Source organism: Suricata suricatta, chromosome 4, assembly GCF_006229205.1.
Source record: "Suricata suricatta isolate VVHF042 chromosome 4, meerkat_22Aug2017_6uvM2_HiC, whole genome shotgun sequence".
Classification (NCBI taxonomy): Eukaryota; Metazoa; Chordata; class Mammalia; order Carnivora; family Herpestidae; genus Suricata; species Suricata suricatta.
In genome coordinates this window covers 156,084,601-156,099,756 of record NC_043703.1, presented here as the reverse complement: position 1 = coordinate 156,099,756, position 15,156 = coordinate 156,084,601, and the positions used below count along the sequence as shown (strand labels likewise).

Here is a 15,156-nt window from a genome sequence, read left to right as displayed (position 1 = left end):
AATGAGAACCCCTTGAAAGGAAAAATACAATAAGCATCGTTTAAAAATCAAATGCGGATTTGACATAGCCAGAAAACAATTAATTGAGTAATCAGAAGTTTTACAGCCTGAAACATACAAAGGTAAAAAATATATATATGCAAAATAAGGAGGAAAGAAGAGAAAGATAGAGTAAGAGGCTTAGTATGGATTTGATTAGAATTCCACAGGAGAAGAGAGAATGGAGAAGCACTACTGAAAAAGAAACGGGGTGTTGTCCAGAATCCATGGGAGGCCTCAACGCACAGAGAGAAGCCAACTGTATCTTAAATAAAATAAAAAGTAAGCTGCACCTATACATGTAATGGTGAAACACAAAACAAACGTGAAACCAAAATAAAATCTCTTTTTAAGAGAGCTGTCAGCACAGGGCTTGAACGCGTGAACCGTGAGGTCATAACCTGAGCCAAGGACGAACACTTAACCGACTGAGCCTCCCAGGTGCCTCCAAAACCAAAGTAAAATCTTAAATGAGTGACCAAAAAGACAGACTGACTTCAAAGCATATTGAGAGAGAGAGAGAGAGAAAAAAAACACCACCAACAAAATATTATTAGAGAAGACTATACCCAGCAAAAATATATCTCAAGAATAAAGGTTAAAACAATATTTTCAGAGAAACAAGTGTTTTAAAGGTTTACAACCAGTCCTCAGCAATAGAAATTCTCAAAGGTTTATTTCCAGCAACTTGTTACCAAGTGGGTGATCTGAGATGCAAGAAGGAAGAACAAAGAAAGTCATGAACATTGCATATAACACTAATAGTGTGCTTGCTTGGTTAAGAAAGGCCAAATTAAAATACAAAACTAACAATAACTTTTAAGTGTTGAGAGAATTTAATGCAACTGACACGTTTTAAGAGCTTTGCATTATCTAGGAGATCAGTTGATATTTAGTTTAGATGAAGGTAAGTCAAGTATGCCTGTTGTTAGAAAACAATTCCAACCACAGAAAGGAACTGTGCAGAACTCTTCTTACGTAGTTTTCTTTGCTGCTCCCGGTTCATTCTAGACTCATCCATGCCCCGTGGGGTACCCAGGACCATGAACTACTGGCTGCATCATGGCCGCCTCTACCTTCTGGATTCTGATAGGATTCCATCCAAGGGGAGAGCCAGAGGGAGAACAGAGTGGAGGAGAACGAGAGGTTGAAGTTGCGTGTGACACTGGGGTTTTTATTTCCTCTGCTGTCTGGTTCCATGGGCTTGTTGCTTCCCTGGGTCAAGATCTCCATTTCCATTAGGCAGCCCTATCGATCAGATTTCTCCATCTGTGGACTCTAGTAACTGCTCTCTTCTCTCATGACTTTAAATGTTTATTTATTTATTTGAGAGCGAGCGAGAGAGAGAGAGAGAGAGAGAGAGAGAGAGAGAGATTGAGAACATGAGCACAAGCAGGGGAAGGGCAGAGAGAGAGAATGAGAGGGAGACACAGAGCAGGTTCCAGGCTCTGAGCTGTCAGCACAGAGCCTGACACCAGGATCGAACCCAAGAACCCTGAGATCACGACCCAAGCTGAAGTCTGATGCTTAATGACTGAGCCACCCAAGCAGCCCTCTTCTCTCTTTACTTTAGGAGAGGGGTTGAAACAGAGCCCCTCCCCTACCAGTTTTGTGGTTTCCCTTAATCCTTCCCACTGCTTTTTATTTTTTATTTTTTTTTCAAAAAAATTTTAATGTTTATTTATTACTGAGGCAGAGAGAAACAGAGCATGAGTAAGGAAGGGCAGAGAGAGGAGACACAGAATCTGAAGACAAGCTCTAGGCTCTGAGCTGTCAGCACAGAGTGAGAGGCGGGGCTCGAACCCACAGACTGTGGGATCATGACCTGAGCTGAAGTCAGATGCACAAAAGACTGAGCTACCCAGGCACACCCCCCTCCACTGCTTTTTAAATAGTTCCTTTAAAATTAAATTCATATCAGAGTAATCTAATTTGCCTTGTGTCAGCTGGTAATTGTTCACTAATACAAGCTTTATAACAGAGGGAAACATAATAAAGATCTGAAGGTAGGTAAGAAAAGAAAAAAAAAAGAAACCATAGGCTAGTAGACACAATTTTTAAAATTACAAAAAATATATTAAATTTAAGTCCAAGTATAAATGAATTAAACACTGGTTAAGAGAGGGAGACTCTCAGACCGCATGCCCTGTACAAGTGTTTTCAACATCTCTGAAGATTCGCAGAAAGGACAAAAACGTGTATAAATAGTTAAGGAAAGAAAGGTGGCGTATTTATATTACATTCAAAAGTTTGGCGAAAAGAAGCCTTACTAATTGTAATGGTCACTTCATAATGACAAAATGTTAAAAACAAAAACCTAACCATTTTTAACTCAAAATGCATCTAAAATATACCTCAAAATATGTGAACCCAAACTGGTATAATCTCACGTGAAATACACAAACCAACCCTCACGCTGGGAGATTTAATTCTCCTCTCCCTGTAACTGGCAGAAAAAGTAGATGAAAATCAGTAATATAGAGCATATTTATACAATGTTTGGTGATCATGATGAAAAATGTGTCCTGATGCCCAAATATCAAACCCTATATTTAGTAATTGTTTATTGGACATTCTTTTGGAGCATACCTCTTAATACCGGGCAGTAAAATAAGCCTCAATAAAGCTCAGTAGTAAATCACACAAAGTATGTCCCCTTTCCATGATAAATCTGGGAATTACGGAATCCACATCTAGTCAGCACTGAGTCAAAGGAAAGCTCAAGAATGTTAACTAAGTGGAAACAGAATACAACATAAAATAAAGAAAACATGACAATGTAGCCAAATCAGTATTTACAAGGAAAGCTTATCTCCTTAAATGCGTGTATCAGAAAAGATGTGCTAAAAATTAGGGTGTTAAATATAAACACCAAGAATTTAGGTAATCACAAATCTTGGTGATGATGTGGAGAAAGTGGAAGCCTTCTATATCACTAGTGGGAATGTAAAATGGTACAGTCACTTTGGAAAACTGTTTGGCAGTTCCTTAAATGGTTAAATATGGAGTTATCATATAATTCAGCAATTTCACTTTTATGTATTTTCCCAAGAAAAATGAAGGCATGTGTCTATATTAAGACTTGTACATGAATGTTCTCTCTTTTTAAAAAAATTTTTAAATGTTTATTTTTGAGAGAGAGAGAGAGAGAGAGAGAGAGCACACGCATGTACGCCCACATGGGGGAGGGGCAGAGAGAGAGGGAGACACAGAGTCTAAAGCAAGCTCCAGGCTCTGAGCCTGATGCGAGGCTCAAACCCACGAACTATAAGATCATGACCTGAGCAGAAGTCGGATACTCAACCGACTGAGCCACCCAGGAACCCCATGAATGTTCTCTTTATTCACTGTCTTGTTACTTGCAATTGACAAAAAGTGGAAGCAACCAAATGCCTACCAATGGGTGAGTGGATAATAAAATGTAGATATCCATGCAACGGGATATGATTCAGAAATAAAAAGAAATGAAATACAGGTATGTGCTACCATATGGATGAACCATGAAACATTATGCCGAGAGAAGTCGCTCAAAGGACTACATGTTGTATGATTGCATTTATTTGAAATGTGTAGATTAGATGAATGTAGAGAGATTTACTTACTGAATGCATACTAAGTACCAGATATTGTTTCAAATGTGGCTCATACCATTCTAAACTCTAGAGTTGTCTTGTCTATTTTAAGTGAGCGATACATTTTTTTAACACACACACAGTATATATGTGTGTATGTGTATATATGTAATTATATATGTGTAATTTTATTTATTTAGGTAATTAAAAATATGACAAATACCATCAAGAAAATGGCCCTATAAAAAGATAACATTTTAAAGACACCATGTCCCTTATGATAACAACAAGTCTTTTGGAGGTAGATATTGCCATTATTACACCCATTTGACAGATGAACAAAATTGAAACCCATTGAAGTCAACTAGGAAAATTGCCGAAGGTTCAAATGGCTATAACATGGAGCAGCTGGAGTTGGAACAAGACAGGGAGCATTGAGAACACCGGCAGCTAAAGCGAAGTATGCCAACGCAGGGGGGCAGCTATTTTCTTTCTGCCTTTTCCATTTTTTTTAAATAAAAAAATGGCATCTAGCACATAGCATATATATCCACTGAATGAGTGAACACTACAGTGTGATATGGTCCCTAATATTCCTTTAGGAATGGAAATGGTTTGTCAATTAGTTTAAAACCTTTCAAACTGATGAATGAAGGCTGGATTTCATACTTCTCTAAGGATGCACTCTCCAACAGGCAGATTCAGAAGAGAGTGTTTGCTCTTAAGAGAATGTTGAGTCCATGAGCTATTTCTACTATCCTTATGACTATGTTTCAAGGCGCTTCCTCTCAGGCAATGGCTGAGTGCCAATTTGGGCACCTTGAGCCAGTTAGAAACACACAAATACGTGAAAGGCAATGGGCTTTCTTCCACAGAAGTTTCGGTGGAAGAAAGGCTTTACTTTTACAGAGTTTCGTTAACGACGATCATCTCATTTGATAGTTTCATGGGTTCCTCATTCAGGTCCAAAAGAAATTAAACTCTCAGTGTCCTAAGGCATTAAGCCAGGGGTTCAAAATGATTGGAGGGCTGAATTATGTGTGTCTCACCCCCAGTTTCTAGTGTGGTAAGTTTGGGGTGGGGTCCTGACAATCAGCGTTTTTACAAGTTCCCTGGTGATGTAAGGCTGTTGTGTGACACTTTGAGGACCATCACTTGAAAGCACACATTGCATAGAATAACTTATTTTCTCCTATGCAGTTGACATTATATTCATGAATGATCATTGGAAGAATTGAGAAATTATTTTTTGTGTTCTGCAGTTCAAGTGAGATAGCCTACTTTTGAAAGACTACATGACCAACCGAGGATTCTCTCCTGGTCTTCAGACTCCAATATCCAAATATCTACTCAACATGTCCATCCGGATTTATAATAGTCATCTTAAAAGTAATAGGTCCCAAAGTGCACTCCCCCATGTTTATAAAATGTTTTTTAAGCAATCTCAAGTGTTCCAGTGAATCACAGATTTTTTTCCCAGTTGCTCAGACCCCAAATCTTGCAGTCAAACTTAACTATGTTCTTTCTCTCAAACCCTATATTAAGTCAATGAACCCATCCTGTCAAATATGCAGAATCTGACTACTTATCTTAATTGTTCTCTTTGCTTTGACCTTGTAGTCCATGCTGATTGCACTGTCCAAAGCCTCCTGTGGCTTTCTTTCCATCCCACTCAGAAGGAAATACCAAGTTCTGGCCATGACTCACAGGGGCTCCTCTCCCAGTTGATTCCTCCCCTGCCCTGATGACTTGCTCTCTGTTCCTTGGAAGAACACACAGGTCTCTCTACTCCTGCCTTGGGAGACTTTGTGCTTCCCAGAATGCACTTCCTCTGGGCATCCCTCCAACTTCCCCTTGCCGGGGTATCTCCCCAGTTCAGTCCATGATACCCCAGGCATTGCAGTTCCCATCACCTTCCTTGACCAGCCTATATAAAACAGCAAGTCTTCCTCTGATCTATCTTTTTCTACTCTCCTTTATCACTTCTGCCACATGCCGTCACCTGCCATATTTTTTTATTTGATTATTGTTTGTGTCCTGCCACTAAAGTTTTATGAAAATAGGGACTTAAAAAAAAACTTTATCTTCAGCATCTAGAACTGCTCCAGACAAGTAGGAGGTCCTCAATAGTTTCTGAATAGATGAATTTTAAAGACTGAAAGGCTAAGCTTCAGGCAAGGGGAGGGACTAGCTTCAGGACATAAATTGAATACAAGTAGAGGGAAGGTCAACTTTACCAAATCCCAAGCTGGTAATCTTTTGATTAAACCCATGCCAGCTTTGAGGCCCCTCTGCCTTCAAGAAAGAAGTGTGACCTCTGCTTGAACGGAGAAAACTCAGGCTTAAAATAGCTCTGGATCGTGGCCTTCCCTGAACCTTCTTCCTTCCTGTAAGGCTCGAGGTTCCCATAGCTGCTCCCCAGAGGATATTAGCAATGGGGTGTGTATCTGAGGGTCCCTGGGAAGACAAGAGCCCACATTCCTAAGGATGTGAACGGAGTCCGGTCCCAGGGCTTACCACGTGACTTGAGGAAATGGCCTGGCTGATATTTCCAGAAGAACCAGGTCACAGGAGTCATGTCACTGCTTGGAAGTGTCTTCTGTTAATGATTGGGACATTGTTGGCAAGAAGCACCATTTACATGATTCACTGTCAGCCCAGGGTCTAAGTCCTGCTCAGATACTGAGTCCTATTCTAGTGTTGCCCTAATCACCTTCAGTAATGTGTCCATTCATCCAACAACTACTTACTGCACACGTACTAATTGTTCCACTCTAGGCTACATGAGTGCTCCTGACAAATTATGAGCAATGTTGACAGGACAGCTGGCCTCAAAGTCTTTAAAAAAAAAAGACTGGTAACAATCCTATTGAGATGTGACATCGGGAGTTTTCACTTTGATGTAGAATATAAGAGAATCTCCAAAAGTTGGAGAGGGGACAAGAGATCCCAGAGACTCCAATATGATTTCACAGCTTTTGCTTTATAGGTGAGAAGATGGAAGCTCATGGACTGTCCTCTTTATGTCCCTGAAGAGTGAGCAGAAGATGGAGCCAGAGGGTGTCTGCACCCCAGAAGGTGCATGCATTGTGTGCATAGCTTGACTCAAGATATAAGTCTTTCTTTGCAGTTCCCAATGTGAATATTGCCTAATTTATAATACCCACTGTGTATCCTACATGTATATAACAGACACAGCAAAGGAAAGCTGATGGTTGTAATTTAGTTCTAAGGATATCAAACCATGCCACGTTGAGATCCTTGAAAGAGTCTGGCAATCAATGGTGACAGGAGGGGTGGTTCTGCTGAATTTCTTTGAGATCCCCAGCATGTCAGGATACAGACCACTCCTTCTCCTGAAGCAATATCCCAGCCACACACTTTAATCTGTGCTGGAAATGAGAAGGACAAAACAGGCTTACAACAGAAAGCGATTTCACCAGCGAATAAACCAGTTGATGAATAGAGGTCCACCAATAGACACTCATGTCTGCCTTCCCCCTTTCTTCCTCATCAAGTTTGCTATAAACCTATACTTTGCTTCCTTCCTTAATAAGAGCAATGGAGGCCTGAGGGAAATAACTCCAAGCACCTCCATTGCTCTCTTTAAGTATTAAATAACTCCAAACATCTCCACAACCTACTCCCTGTTACAGAAGAAGAAAGGGCTCCTGTTTCTTTCCTGAGTTTCTCCAAGTGCTCATCCGAGTCGCAGGACCACTTTCCCTGTATTCTATTGGCCAGAGCAGGTCATAACATCAGGGTAATTGCAAGGGAATTTTTTCTTTTTTAATTGAGTGTAGGGTTTCCCAGGAAGGTAGAGTGCAGTTGGAATCGACAGGGTGCACCAGGTGGCTTCCGGGGGTGTGGGGGTAGGTTGGTGGCAGTCCCTTGGAGAAACCCAGAGTGCTACGTTTGATAGATTGAAAGGGCCTCCTGAGGTTGTGTTGAGAAGGATTCGGAGGCCACATGTCAGCTCTGTTGAAAAATGTGCACAATCAGTCAGTGAGGCCGGTCACGGATGGGTGGGAGAAGGGGAGAAGGAATGGCAGCGCCATGTCACCCAGCTCCCATCAGCGGTCTTCCCTGAGCCAGCACCGGAGTCGTAAAGGCATGGGATATGTGGTTCCTGCCATGAAGAATGCGCAAGCCCAAGGTGAAGAGGCCCTACCTTGCACTCTTCACGAGGCACTCAGAGAGCCCACTAGTCTCTAGTTACCTAGTCTCTCTGCCGCACTCGGCTGCGCTGTGGAACGTGAAGCTGTGCTTTCAGATGGGAGGCCCCACGGCCCCTTCCAAGGCTATCAGGACCAAGGCAGCTTTCAGTCAGCGAGCGTCAAGACTCATAGCGTATGTATGGCTCCCCAAACTGATGTGCTTAACGGGATTGTGGTGCCTGTGGCATCTCCTCCCCACGCGCCTTCCATGGCCACCCATCTCCTGCAATCAAGATGTGCCTCTCTGGAATCTTGTCATAGGGCATTGTCCCAAAGTTTAAAAATATTCCAGACTTAAAAACAAAGGGAGAGAGAGAGAGAATTTGAAAGTGTGCCTCTCTGAAGGAGTACAAAGCAGAGAGCGCCCAGAGGAAATACTAAAGCCTGATTGAATCTAGGTAACCAATTTCCGGGAAGCCTGCATGGTTTTCTTTCTCCATCCCTCTCTATTTCTCTTCCTCTTTCTTTTTGTAGGATGAGAATTGGGAAGTTTATTTTGACAGCAACACATGTTAACATTTTTATTTGAAGGTTTAAAATGAGGCCATATTTCTTTTTCAATTGGTACTATGGTAGACATTTTCCCATAACTAAGGAGTGAAATCTACAGAACCAGGGTTTTTATTAAAATATATTTATATTTCTACAATATATATTAGCATACTATATATTTGGATAACATATGATATATAAAAATGTGTGACAACAGAGGGTCACAGGGGATGGGGGACTCAGTCGGTTAAGCATCCGATTTCAGCTCAGGTCATGATCTCTCTGTTGGTGGGCTCAAGCCCCATATCGGGCTGGCAGAGCTCAGAGCCTGGAGCCTGCTTTGGATTCTGTAATTCCCTCTTCCTTTCTGCCCCACCTCCTCTTGTGTTCTCTCTCTCACAAAAATAAATAAACATTAAAATAAATAAATAAATAAATAAATAAAGTGTGATGATATATGCAGTAGCCAGTTTCCAAGGATCCTTGCCTCCTCATATTTATGCCCTATGTGCCGTCTTCATATTTACTGAGTTAAAGTCGGTTGTGTGACTAACCGCGTTTTATCGAAGTGCAGGGTGGGACTTTTGAGGCCAGGTCATTAAAGGTGTTGTGGCTTCTCCTTGCTCTCTCAGGATACTCGATAATGTTGAATACTAATAGATAACATTTTTCGGGCTCTTTTCCATTGTGTAGACAATGTGCTGAACTGCTCCCAGGGGCGAGGTGGCAGAGAGAAGGGCATTAAGTCCAAAACATGCTGTGCTGACTTTGTGATATGAAGAGACAGATCAGGACAAATGAAGGCTGAACCCATTAGGAAAACCAAACTCTTTGTGTTTGCAAAGCAGATAGAGAAGCCCTCCTGGAAATGAAAGAATGGGGAAGCGTATTAATTTGTCTCCATTGCAACCAATGGGAGAAGTGCGCATGGGGAAAGTGCAGAGACAGAGGAGGAGTCTGTTCTGATATTGGAGCCCAGAATCCATGCTTGGTGACACAGCAGACCTCCAAATGTACTTCACATGAATGGCCATCTCTTTGCTTCTCAGAATCCAACTGCATCGAGCAAATCTCCTTTGTCATCATGGACAGAGATTTCATCATGTCAACTGCAACCTTAAAAATGTGTTTCAGAAAATGCAGTTTTGCAGTTTGTCCAGGAAACAACTACCCCTCCTATAAGTGCCCACTAGCTTCACTCTCTCCAGTCCCATGGGGGGGTATGACTGCTGACCTGCAAATCCAGTTCACATGATCTGAACCAAGCCTTGGGTAACAGAGATATTAAGATTAGACCTAGTGAGTCAATTAATTGCAGCAAAATCAAACCAAGTTACTCAGAAAGTCATTAAGTTTCTTTAGTAAGCAACCTAGTTCAGGACATATAATAAGGATAGTAGATTGATGACGATCTTTGCATTTCTGCACTATATAATGCATTCATATCTTTAGGAAACACAAACTAAAACAAGCTTTCAAGGCAAAGCTCTCTATGTCATTGCAATTTTCATGAACATGGCTACCAAAATTGGCAGTGAGGTTAATGGCATCCTTTGCCTTACTATTACTAGACCATTTTCACATTAGGTGTACATTCTCCATAATCGGATGAGTCAGGTAGTATCACCCCCATTTGATGGATGTGTCTCTACACAGCATATGGTGACATAGATTGTGCACTGCACAACGTTAGGGAATCCTTTGCCCAAAGTCACAGAGAAAACCAGGGTCAGAGACAGCAGGTGAACCCCTCTGGCCTCTAATCATAGTGCGTCTTTTGTTTCCTGGGTCAGATATCCCTCTGCTGTTTTGTTCCTTTCATGATGAGGTTTTTCCCTGACAAGGGAGGTAGTAATGAGGTTCCAAGAGAACTTTGGAAACACTGAACTCTTCCTGAGCTTTTCCAAAGTAGAAAAGAGGATTAATGAGAGGATGAGGGTAAGCAGGGGGACACGGGGGTCCACAGGCTGCTGGGTTATCTGAGCTAGAAGGGAGGATTTACTGGTAAACAGGTTGGGGACAGAAGGAAGCTGTTGGTGTCCGTGGGGAAGAATTTTACCGAAACAGCTGCAGAAGCAGTTGAGACCATTTGAGATTTGGAATGTGTTCGTCTCATGTTGGATTTTGACTGGACATTTGTTTTAGGTCATCCCTGGTGAAAACGGACCCCACACATGTGTGACGAGGAATGAAAGGGCGGAACAGTACATGGAGGTGACATGTGTGTGAGGCATTGGCTGGGGGTGAAGGAGGGCGCTGGGTTCCTGCTGCCGATGCAGGCAGTCAGCCCCAGATTTGCCGTCCACCGCCTAGGCTGGTGGGCTCTCTCTGCGGGTGCAGGGAGGTCCGAGGACCAGTGCCCGCACAGGGGGACTCTGGACTGGCAGGCAGAACCATCTGGACTTGCTGGTAACACATTTCCAGCAGAAATACAACCTCAGTCTTGTGGAACATGTGGTAACCATTTGCATGAATCAACACCTCTGGCATTAGCGAGATTAAGTATGATGGCGCCTCACTTCCAGGAGGACACCAGTGATTGTTTGGCTTCCTGGGTTCTTTGTGAAGCAGTGTGTGTGTGTGTGTGTGTGTGTGTGTGTGTGTGTGTGTGTGTTTCCACCAGCCACCCTCCACCCTTAGATTTCCTTACACATTTAGACATTTACAGTAAACAGGGATTAGCCTCAGTGAACCAAGAGGGCCTAGCAGATGGTTCTAATTAACTCCGTCTTAAAGAGAAAGGATTTAAGAGTAATGTGAAGACGATTTCCTCCAAGCCGGTTACACTTGCAGCGAGCACGTGGGCCGGCCTCTGCGGCTGCTCCCTGCCTCCACCCGGCCTCACTCCCCTGTCTGTACACTTGCTTTCTGTGTTCAGTGACACAGCTCAGACTTGCAGAGCGAAAGATTATTCTATTGGTGTCTGGCAAAAATGACCTAAAAATTGTTTAATATCTATGTGTAAAAGGATATAAACAAATATAGAGAGAATATAAAATAAAAAGAACATGCACTATAAAGAGTATGTCCTGCATCATTTGTTAAGCTTTGATGGTATGTGTAATATAGATGCATAAGGGTACTTGGGGTGGTGAATTTCATGTACCGACTTGACGAGGTCATGGGACGCCCAGAAATCCGGCTAAATGTTGTTTCTGGGCGTGTCCATGAGGCTGTTTCAGGGTAAGATTGGCACTTTGAGTGGTGGCCTGCGTAAAGCACTTGGCCTCCCCAATGCTAGTGGGTACCATCAAGTCCCCACAGAGCCTGAATCTGCCTGACTTGCAATCTGCAACATTAATCTTCTCCAGCCCACCCCCAAGTCCTCCTGGCTCTCAGGCCTGCAGACCTGGACTGGAGTCCGTAGCTCTGTCTTCTTTCTTGTTCACGGGCCTTTGAATCACGCCTGCTCTTCTGCTGATGGACAGCAGATAATGGGATTTCCCAGCCTCCAGGTCCACAGTAGTGTAAGCTAATGCCTTCAGATAAATATCATAGTATAATAATTATATATAATACAAATATATATGATGTTATATAATATTATAATCACATAATATACAATACATATAATCTATATAACACCTCATTTAATAGAAACATACAGGACTAGAGAACCAAAAACGTAATAAAAAAATTGCTTAATGTCTCTGGCAGGACCAAATGATCCACTGGGCATATGAAGCATCGTGCTGAGATTTCAGGGATCCACAAAATGTTTTAATTTCTTTTTGCAAAATCAGAAGAAAAAAATTGAACTTTTAGGTCAAAGAAAATGCTCTAATAGGAAATATTTGTTTTTAGAACTCTATAATGTTAAGTAGTAATTTAAAAAAATATTTTTAATGTTTATTTATATTTGAGAGACAGAGTACAAGCAGCAGAGGGGCAGAGACAGAGAAGACATAGAATCTGAACAGAGAGGGAGACACGGAATCGGAAGACTCAGCACAGAGCCCAATGCGGGGCTTGAAGTCCCAAGTTGTGAGATCATGACCTGAGCTGAAGTCAGATGCTTAACCGACTGAGCCACCTAGGTGCCCCATAAGTAGTAATTTTTAATAATTTCTTATAGATGAAGAAGCCCACGAAGTCCAAAGTATATAGAATCCAAGAAAATTGTAAGGCGGCCCTATTCTCTGGATACTAGTTTTCTTGTTTGTAAAAAGGGGCTGAATATTACCAGAGTTTCCTATGATAGATTTCTAGGCCCCACAGTCATCTGTAAGATATTGACAGAGAGTTCACAAGCCATTTTTGCTATTTTAAAAAGCCCAAGAGTTATTGCACCAGCTTCTAGACGTTCCCTTATATGGCAAGCATATGAGTTTGAGAATCAAACAGACTTGGTTTAAATCATGGCTGTGAGCTATTTATCTGCTGTGTGAGTTGGGACATATCACTCAATACTGAACTCAAGGTTCTTTATCTACAGTATGTAAAGTGGGAAAACAAATGTTTGTTTTTCACAGTTGTTTTGATAATTAAAAGTGACAGAAACAGGGTTCCTGGGTGGCTCAGTCGGTTGAGCATCCAACTTCAGCTCAGGTCATGATCTCATGGTTTGTGGGTTCAAGCCCCGCATCAGGCTCTGTGCAGACAGCTAGCTCAGAGCCTGCAGCCTGTCTTTGGATTCTGTGCCTCGCTCTCTCTCTGACCCTCCCCTGATCACGCTGTCTCTCTTTCTCTCTCAAAAAATAAATAAAACATTAGAAAAAAAAATTTTTTAAAGTAACAGAAACAAAGCACATAGCATAGATACCTATCACCTGCTATGGCCTCAATAGTAATAAATAATAAATACTCCTCCTCTTATCAATTTTTATCACTTTTGGTTTGAATCTTATCAGCTGAATGTGATAAGCTATCTTAGGCAAAACATCTGCTTTAGCAAATTATTGAATAATAAAAGTTGAGGAAATGAATGAAAATAATCTGAGAGACATTTTTAAAAATTTTCTTACAATTATTCTTCATCTCTTTTTAAAAATATTTTTATATGTTTATTTATTTTTGAGAGAGACAGACATGCATGGGGGAGGGACAGAGAGAGAGAGGGAGACAGAAACTGAAGCAGGCTTCAGGCTCTGAGCTGTCAGCACAGAGCCCAACACGGGGCTCAAATCCAGGAGCCATGAGATCATGACCCAAGCTGAAGTCAGATGCTCAACCGTCTGAGCCACCCAGGTGCCCCTTTTCTTCTTCATCTCTTATGTGGAGTGAAGTTTCGTGTTTTTGAAGTTATTCATTCTTTTAATTCCATCACTAGATCAAATAACATAAAAATACTAGAAGTGGCTTAGAAGACGATTATTAAAGAAGAGGTAAGGAATCCAAATGGATGAGTTTATTCCATCTGTATCTTTTATGGACTGAATTGTGTCTCCCCAAATTCATATGTTGAAGCCTGAACCTCCAACATAACTGTCTTGGGAGGTAGGCCCTAGGGAGGTAACAAGGGTAGATGAGGTCATAAAGGTGGGTCCCTGATCTAATAGGACTGGTGGTCTTGCATGAAGAGGAAGGGGCACCTAAGCTTTTTCTTTCCACGCAGGGACAGAGGAATGGCCACATGAGCTCACAGCAAGAAGGCACGGTCCAGCCAAGGAGAGAGTTCTCTCCAGAAACCAAACTTGCTTACACCTTGACCATGGATTTCAAGCATGCAGAAGTGTGGGAAAATAAACATCTGTTGCTTTAGCCACCCAGCCTGCAGTATGTTGAGACACCTGAGTTGACAAAGACAGGACCTCAGCACCTGACTATGTCCTTGCCCCAGGAAGGGACAGAAGAGAGCAGTGCGGCGGTAGGCGGGGGGAGGGGCTATCATCCATGAGAAGCTGTGCGGCGGGTGTTGTCTCCAGATGGGAACCTGTCAGCAGAAGGTGCTGACGTGCCCGGCTCTTTGGGGGCAAGAGCGACGATGCAGGAACTGCCGAGGCCAGGGGATGGTGTGAGGCCGCCAAGGGTCGGGGGAGGCTCGAAACTTCCCTGATGGGCGGCAGAATTAGACAGGCAGCGGGCACGCTGTGGCAGGCAGGACTCCTGACAGCTCATCAATCACGGCATTCCTGGGAGACCCCTTCCCTTCTCTGGTTTCACCTCCTCAGATGTTGGTTGCCTCAGTAATGACTTGACGGCTTTTTGATCTGGCTTTTCTAGTTTTGCATGGCAGGAATGTTGGTCTGCTACTCCTGGGATTGCTGGAACTGGGAGCCACGCAATGCTGCATTTCTAACCACGGGGTTCATCGAGGAAAAGTGAATAATAGAAGGGAACTCTGGGGTGCGAACAGACAGTCCGTGAACGAATGCCATCAACTCTTAAGAGTTTATGATTCTCTGTATTCCTTAATCCAAATTCCTGAGACATCCCTTTTGACCAGTTTCATGATAGAAATGACCTTTAACAATGAGGCCATGTGGCAAAATGGAACAAGCGAAAGCTACTAAGACAGGTTCTCCTGCAGACCCCGTGACCTGCCCACCAGGTAACATGAGAGACATTCTTCACATCTCTGAGCTTGAGTTTTCTCTTCTTTCATGGCATTTGCTCTGCTAAGATTTATATCCCAAAGCACCAGTGGTAGTTCCTGACATAGTTGACAGACTTCATAAGCATGATTTCCCTCAGTTCTGTTCAAGGGTTTTAGTGTCTTGTGCTATGCCCCGTGGCCCCTCATCTACGCGAGCCCTATCATACTTTTCTCCTTTTTGTAATTATAATTTTGGAGGGAACAGACAGTCCTGATAGTTCTTTTCCTCCTGTTACCACCGAACCTTATTTATTATTTAGATTTATAAGCCAAACACTTTTGCAATAAAGTCATTTCAGGG

At 42.5% G+C, this 15,156-nt stretch overlaps 1 long non-coding RNA gene across 1 annotated transcript in view; it reads left to right on the top strand.

The window, feature by feature from the left end:
• The window catches only part of LOC115289194, a 41,674-nt gene extending 27,540 nt beyond the window's left edge, over positions 1–14,134 (top strand). Inside the window, exons 2-3 of the long non-coding RNA XR_003907456.1 lie at positions 6,601–6,689; positions 13,875–14,134. This is a non-coding gene — a long non-coding RNA (uncharacterized LOC115289194). The remainder of the gene's footprint in view (positions 1–6,600; positions 6,690–13,874) is intronic.
• Positions 14,135–15,156: the final 1,022 nt, after the last annotated feature.